Genomic DNA, 7,971 nt, shown 5'->3' on the forward strand with positions numbered 1-7,971 from the left:
TTGGGAATTGTGTGCGGGTTTCATGCTTGGATATTGCACTTTGCTGACTTGTCACAGGTCAATTTACATTTAACAATATTAGTTTTCAAATGCATCATCCTTCACACATTATGTAAACATCTTTAACATTAACACTTTGGTTGTAAAATTATTGCACTTTATTCAAACAGGACAAAAACAAAAATGCTGATTCACAATGTACAATAGCTAAGGACTATTTTGAGTGGAGACAGTGTTCATCCACACTATAATTGGATAAGCTAAAATAAATTATTTAAATCGGCGAAGCCCATGTGAGTGTGTGTTGGGAGGGGAGGGGAGGGGGGGGGGGGGGGCAAATGCCCTGTGAAAACATTGGCCATATATATATATGTGAATTACTTCCCTTGGGTATGAACATTTATGAATGATAAAATAGGTGAAAGAAGGCCACACAAAATGAAAATCAGTAAATAACTAAATCACTTCCCTTGTGAGTAAGAACAGTCATACCATGTTCCAACTTTTTGCTAAAAATTCGCCCACAATGTGACCTTCAAAGTTGAAAAGGGGTAACTGAACTTCATGTTTGGATGTCATGGAGTCCAACATGTCAGTACATTTTGAAAGCCCTAGATTCATAAACATCTGAAAACTGCTCAACGTCTTTGCATCACGGCACATTAATAAAAGTAAGAGTTAGTAAGACTGGCCCAACTGCTATGGTGAAGCAGTAATCACTCGTTGATGAATTATTTTCTTTCTTTATTTGTTGTTTAACGTCGTTTTCAACCATTCAAGGTTATATCGCGACGGGAAAAGGGGGGAGATGGGATAGAGCCACTTGTTAATTGTTTCTTGTTCACAAAAGCACTAATAAAAAAAACTGCTCCAGGGGCTTGCAACATAGTACAATATATGACCTTACTGGGAGAATGCAAGTTTCCAGTACAAAGGACTTAACATTTCTTACATACTGCTTGACTAAAATCTTTACAAACATTGACTATATTCTATACAAGAAACACTTAACAAGGGTAAAAGGAGGAACAGAATCCGTTAGTCGCCTCTTACGACATGCTGGGTAGCATCGGGTAAATTCTTTCTTGTTCCAACCAATATGGGACTCCCCCTAACCCGCGGGGGGTCTCGTTGATGAAGAATTATTTGAATTCTGAATTTTGAACAAACAAATCCAGTGTCCTACCAAACCCCCTTTACAGGCCTCCAAGAATAAAAAAATAAAAAAGCTGGTCTTAAAAAGGAGGAAATTTGCTTAATATGTAGGTAAATGCACAACAGGTTGTGAACAGAAAATCCAAAAACGTAAGGTCTTAAAAGCGGGGAAGTTTGAAAAGGGGGGGAAATAAAATGTGGCGATCATAACAACCGGCATGGGTGGCCGAGTGGTAACGCACTTGCGCTCGGAATCGAGAGGTTGCGTGTTCGACCCTGGGTCAGGCCGCTATTTTCTCCCCCCTTTCCTAACCTAGGTGGTGGGTTCAAGTGCTAGTCTTTCGGATGAGACGAAAAACCGAGGTCCCTTCGTGTACACTACATTGGGGGTGCACGTTAAAGATCCCACGATTGACAAAACGGTCTTTCCTGGCAAAATTGTATAGGCATAGCTAAAAATGTCCACCAAATACCCGTGTGACTTGGAATAATAGGCCGTGAAAAGTAGGATATGCGCCGAAATGGCTGCGATCTGCTGGCCGATGTGAATGCGTGATGTATTGTGTAAAAAAATTCCATCTCACACGACATAAATAAATCCCTGCGCCTTGAATATGTGCGCGATATAAATTGCATAAAAAAAATCAAATAAAAAAAATCCCTGCGCTTACAACTGTACCCACGGAATACGCGTGATATAACTATAAGCCTCATATTGATTGATTGATTGATAATTTATCTAACAAAGTTCATTCTGAAATCTTCTTCAGTGTTTGATTATGGAGAGACTAAATCCTCAGTTCAGATGTGGTCTTAACTCCTTGTCTCCCAGGTACGGATATATCCGTACCCACTCATATGGCTCTATCTGACCAGGTATGGATATATATCCGTACACACAGTCACTATGTACATTGCATCTGTTCTCATTCGGCACATATCCGCATCTTGCTTAGACGGTTAGCTTCAGTCGCTTCCTGTAACGTTGATCTAACGCCAGCATTCTAGCCTGTTGATACACAGTTTCTACAATTCTGAGTGACCTGCTGCAGCACAGCTGGTCTCGGCTTAAAAAATCTTGGTCAACATAAATGGGGTACAAAGTGTTATAAAATAAAGCGTCCTTCCAAAGTCGATGACAGGTCCCCAGAGTATTCACAAAATTATATGGTACTGGAAGCCTTGCATGGCGACGAAAAAGATGTCCACGCCTACATGAAGAAGTATCCTTCACGGCTTCAGCGGAAACAGTCGGCTGGAGATGAGGACTAATGGTGAACCTATGTAAAAAATATAGACAAGAACAAAAATATGTCAATGGGAAAACAAAGAAACAAGTAGAGAAGGACCTCCCCACCTTTACACAGTGAAAATGAAAAACACATGTGAATGTACTTATGTTTTAAATCCCCCCCCCCCCCCCCAATTAAGACCAATTATCCAAGATATTTTTCAGTCCTCAAAGGAGAATTTCACTGTTCTCACGGAACCCTCAAGAAAACTGAGCTGTGCTAATATATTATATAACTGCAAACATCCCTCAAATTCAATATTGCAAGCCACTATACATTCCTCATAAAGGCACATTCCTTCATGCTCACGTGTGAAAACTAACATAAGTTTACAAGTGTGTATCTATTTATAATAATAATAATAATAATAACGGGCATTTATAAAGCGCCTTATCAGAAGTTCAAAGCGCGTGACAACAATACATGTATAAAAAAATGTATACAATCACTGTCAGATTCAAACAACACATCATGCACATCTCACATCCCCAGACTGTTTGCTAAGGCCAACAACAAAACAAGAAGAGCAAACGCTCGATCGAGTCACTTTCGCAGTTCTGAATATTATATGAGGCATCAGATGGACAGGAAGAAATTGCTATTCACAACACAATACAGATGTAAATAATTTGATGTAAAGAATAATCCTATAAAGTTTGAATCAAATCCGATGAATAGTTTCAGAGATATGATATTTCAATTGTTTTCCTTCAAGACATACCTGTGACCTTGAAAAAGGTCAAAGGTCACCAAAGCAGACGTCAAAGTGTAGAGGTCACTGGGAGTCACGTTCACATAAAATTTGAGCCCGGTCACTTTTATAGTTTCCGAGAAAAGCCCAACGTTAAGTTGTGTGTTGCCGAACAGAAAAGGCTAGTTATCTCCCTTGTTTTTCTGATAACGTTCGTAAAAGGCTACAGATGTAAATACTTTGATGTAAAGAATAATCCTACAAAGTTTCAATCACATCCGATGAACTTTGTCAAAGATATAAAATGTCTAATTTTTCCTTTGACGCTGACCTGTGACCTTGAAAAAGGTCAAAGGTCAACGAAACCATCGTTAAAGTGTAGAGGTCATTGGAGGTCACGACTAAACAAAATATGAGCCGGATCGCTTTGATAGTTTCCGAGAAAAGTCCAACGTTAAGGTGGTGTCTACGGACGGCCGGCCGGCCAGACGGCCGGCCGGACAGACTAACACTGACCGATTACATAGAGTCACTTTTTCTCAAGTGACTCAAAAATAGTCTGTTTACGGTATCCCAACCGACCCCACCTGTATCTGTTCCTTGCTGTTCTCCAAGAGACACCATGGTGCAGCAAGCTGAAGGGTGTCCTGTCGTATTTCCTCGAAGTTGTAGTAGGCAACCAGGTCAGGAGCAGGAGGTGGGGGGCAACTGACCTGCAGCAGAATTCAAATCAATTAGTCAAGTCACTATGACATATCTTTATTGTTATCGCCACACCAACCCTAAATTTTTTCTTCCATACTGTATTTGTTATCCTGAGAGAGAAAAATCCATGTTGCAGACTCAACTGGAAAAATTCCCTTCTCCATCATCTAGTGGACAGAGCTCACATGATTTCAAACAAATCTTTTTTTAAAGTCACATACTTTGTGCGACAGTGTTAGTTTACTGCAACTGTAATTTATAAATAGCAAATTAATAAATATCACTTATCACTATGAGATAATCAGCTAAATGCCTGGCAGATGACCCTCATTCAAAGTGAGTCGTGGCTAAACCATGAAACTAGAAAAACAGGTTATACAGTGGAACACCCCTTTTAAGACCTTCAATAATCTGAGAAAATTCAGTCTTAAAAAGGTGGGAGTATTAAAAAGGGTGTAAATGAGGTTATGAACAGAAGTCTGAGAAAACAAGGTCTTTAAAATGGGGGGAGTATTCAATTGGGGGGTCTTAACTGGGGGGTTCCACTGTACCACAATATAAATCTCACACTGACAGCGGACAAAAACTGAGAAAACACCCAGTATACATCGGTACTCACAAAAGAGTTACAAGTAGCATCTCCAGGAGCCGAAATCCCAAGCCCTTGATATCTGCACGTTTAGCATCTTGTACCTGGAATAGTATGAAGATAACATGTCATTGTCACCGTCAGTAAATCACTATATCAAAATTATCAATATCATATGATTACTTACTAAAATAACTTTATGAAGTGATCTAGCACTGTCAATGGCAATAGTATCATGACAGTTTGACAGTGAAATAACATAGATCAGTTCTAATGTAGTACCTGTTTGTAGTGAACTCACCAGCAGGAGTATTGCATGTATTAATTGCGCATTACTGAATCCATGCACCCACATAGTCTCTTACTAATTTGCAAAACCATAATGACTTCAAACCTCTGATGAATTACATAACTCATTTATGAAGAGTAGTTAATACTAATAGTTGTAGTACAAACCCAAGTTTGTGTGCGTGTTTGTATGTGTGGGTGGGGGTGTCGAAGGGGGGGGGGGGGGACGGTTACTGATGGTTCACCCACAAAAATGTACACTTACTAAGTAACACTTAAAGTAACTATTTTCAAAGCTTCTTGCTTACCTTGGAATAGTGTCAAGCAGCTTATGTTGTGTCTAGATCAGCCATCAGATCTTCACACTCAGCGGGGTCAGCCTGCACATGCTGCAAACTGGACATGCCTGCAATTCTTGAGTAACCAAGCTGTTGTTGCGGAGACAACGGAACCATGCTCAAGTCAGGTCCAACTGAAATAAAAGCATATTGTTAGCTGATAAATGATTTGGTCAAGCAAAACCATGCGGTATTTTTTTAATAAAATATTCAAATTTAGGCAAGCGATTCACAGAGCGCAGCGCGCTGTGCAGCGCGGCAATTCACAGAGCGCGGCACGTTGTGAGAGCGCGGCTATTGCTCTCACCAGCGCAGATTGTTGATGCGCTTTATTTTTGTACATGTATGCATGATTATCAGGAACATTTTACACTCTTTCTTTATATATACGCGTTCAAATCAACTGGAAAAAAAACCCACGCTGAAAAAATGATCTGCGCATGCGCGAATTCCAAAATGGCTGCTGAAGTGTTAACTGGTGTGACACCGATTAACAGTTCCGCGGCACTGTACTCGGATAATTGTTTAAAAACGTCATCCCAGTTTAAAAACTCAGCTCCTTTCCATATATAGTAGAAGCCATTGCAATGACATGTAGTGATATATGAGTATGACTGCCAAGTATTCAAGGCCGGTGTCACAAACTGAAAACTCTGCCTGAACAATCCTTCTCATTGCGGTCAATGCGCATGCGCTAACATGGGGAGATTAATCAGGTCGTGAACAACCTAACCCTTAGCCTTACCCTAACCCATGGTTCGATCGGTCAAAGGGTCGCATTTTTGTAGGTCCAAGATTGGCGCATGCGCATTGACCTCAATGAGAAGGATTGTTCAGCAGAGGTAGGCACGTTTTTACAATACATCGACGCGGCGATATACTGGTGAATTCAGTTGAAAGAGTGAGAGAGAGAGAATGGCTCAGGTCTGTTTTTCGTTTTATTGACAGTTTTATTTCTCAAATAGATCAGATAGATGTAGCTGTTGTAAACTTTGCGATTGTGAAGGAAATGTATCGGCAGAATACATCGCGCGTTGTGAATCGCAGCGTTCCTCGTAGCGCCGCGCGTTGTAAATCGCAACGCTGCACAACGCGCCGCGCGCTGTGAATCCACTTCGTTAAATTTATGTATATATATCTCGCTGATGCAAAAATAATGTACTTATTAACTATTAGCATTTAGCTGGTCATTCAAACCATAGCTTGTTTAAAGCTAGTAGTAGCAGTAGTATTTAGTACTAGTAGTAATGATTTAGTAAAATACTACTATAGTAGAACTCGAACTCCTATTGCTAGTAAATTACTAATTAGTGCACACAAGAACAACCATGGCAGTTGGCAATGGCACTGGCAGAACAGCCATGTTTACCTGTACAAATGTATCAGTGCTATCACTATGACTATGAGTATGACAGTGTGGTAACTGGTAAGCTTAGTATTTGGTTCGAGCACAGGCGAAAGGTATCGTCCACTGGACCACCAGACTACTTTCATACTCATAGAAAGTTGTGGTCCAGTGAAGGATACCTTCCCGGCTTCCGCCTGTGGTTCGAGACAGAGACAAAGTTGAAACTTAATTCGAGAAACCAAACGGCTGACGAATACTTACGTATTTTGAGCAAAACCCACACACGTCGACCACAAGTTGATGTCTGCTGGAGTACGTAGTCATAAAAACGTCCATAAAGCTTGGTTTTGAAACGTTTCTTAGCACGAGTTAGATTTATCCGCCATTTTTGATAATAACATTACTGCACATGGCGCATGCGCGGTCTGCGCCGGCACAGGCCACTGGCACTGATCTAAAAAGAGAGACTGACAAGTACAGGCGCCTTATGGTGACTGATAACCCGACAGGCACAACCATGCTGTTGTTGTACGTTGTTGTGTTTTGTAGTTGTTTCAAGTTCAGATGATGAGGCCGTGTGCCAAAAGCAACTAATTAAAAGTGTGTGTGTGTAAAGCCGAGCGGTGGTAGCTTCACGTAGATATAAGGGAAGGGCTATAACTATGGACTGACCGGCTCCAAATATGGACCACCTCCTGTTCTGAAAAACTAACGGCGCTAGAGCGCTCAAAAAAGTTTTGTTTCGCTGTATTGCAGAAACACAAATCTCAAAACCGTTAGGCTTTTTCTCTTTTTTTCACTCAGTTTGGCAGCGTTCACTCTAAATTTATTGCCGCTGAAAACGGACTCGTTTCTGTACACAGCCAAAGCTTTTATCACACAAAAATTGCTATATATATGACAGCTAAGACCGCATTTGTTACATTTTAGCAGGGTTGACCCCGAGTTTTTACCGTGCAGACAAAAAATAATAGCAAGATCTCAAAGTATGTGCGAGTCCCCTAATATGGACCACCTTCAACAAATCGAGAAAAAAAAGCTAAAAGCTATTTTCAATAATTCTCAATAATTCATTAAGAAGCTTGGTTTAAGCGTGTTTTATTCAATTTCGCATACACACGTTTCAAACAATAACAACATTAAGAACGTTAACAAGCAGATTGCTTATGGACACGTTCTTGAAATGATAATCAATACACATTGCGATAGCAAAACATGGCGAACAAGTGATAGCTTCAACACTTATATTGATAATCTTTAATTATATTTTATACAAATAAGATGAAGAGAGAGAGAGAGAGAGAGAGAGAGAGAGAGAGAGAGAGAGAGAGAGAGAGAGAGAGAGAGAGAGAGAGAGAGAGAGACTGAGAGAGAGAGAGAGAGAGAGAGAGAGAGAGAGAGAGAGAGAGAGAGAGGGGGGGGGGAGAGGGAGAGAGGGGGAGAGAGAATGCCTGGCTACATCAATTGCACAGTTAATATAATATCAGCCGAAGCGATTAGTTAACATAACATAGTCTTGTACAACAGAGAATATTTTCGTGTTCAAAGATATAGTTAAATCAGTA

General features: G+C 40.4%; 1 long non-coding RNA gene across 1 annotated transcript; it reads right to left on the minus strand.

Annotated features, from left to right (window-relative positions):
* Positions 1 to 4,383: 4,383 nt before the first annotated feature.
* Positions 4,384 to 6,807, minus strand: LOC138955475 (uncharacterized). The gene is made up of 3 exons (XR_011452245.1): positions 6,668 to 6,807; positions 5,029 to 5,192; positions 4,384 to 4,536 (listed from the first exon to the last, which is right to left on the minus strand). It is a non-coding gene; the product is annotated as an uncharacterized lncRNA (long non-coding RNA).
* Between the last annotated feature and the right edge of the window lie 1,164 nt (positions 6,808 to 7,971).

This window comes from Littorina saxatilis, unplaced genomic scaffold, assembly GCF_037325665.1.
Source record: "Littorina saxatilis isolate snail1 unplaced genomic scaffold, US_GU_Lsax_2.0 scaffold_434, whole genome shotgun sequence".
Classification (NCBI taxonomy): Eukaryota; Metazoa; Mollusca; class Gastropoda; order Littorinimorpha; family Littorinidae; genus Littorina; species Littorina saxatilis.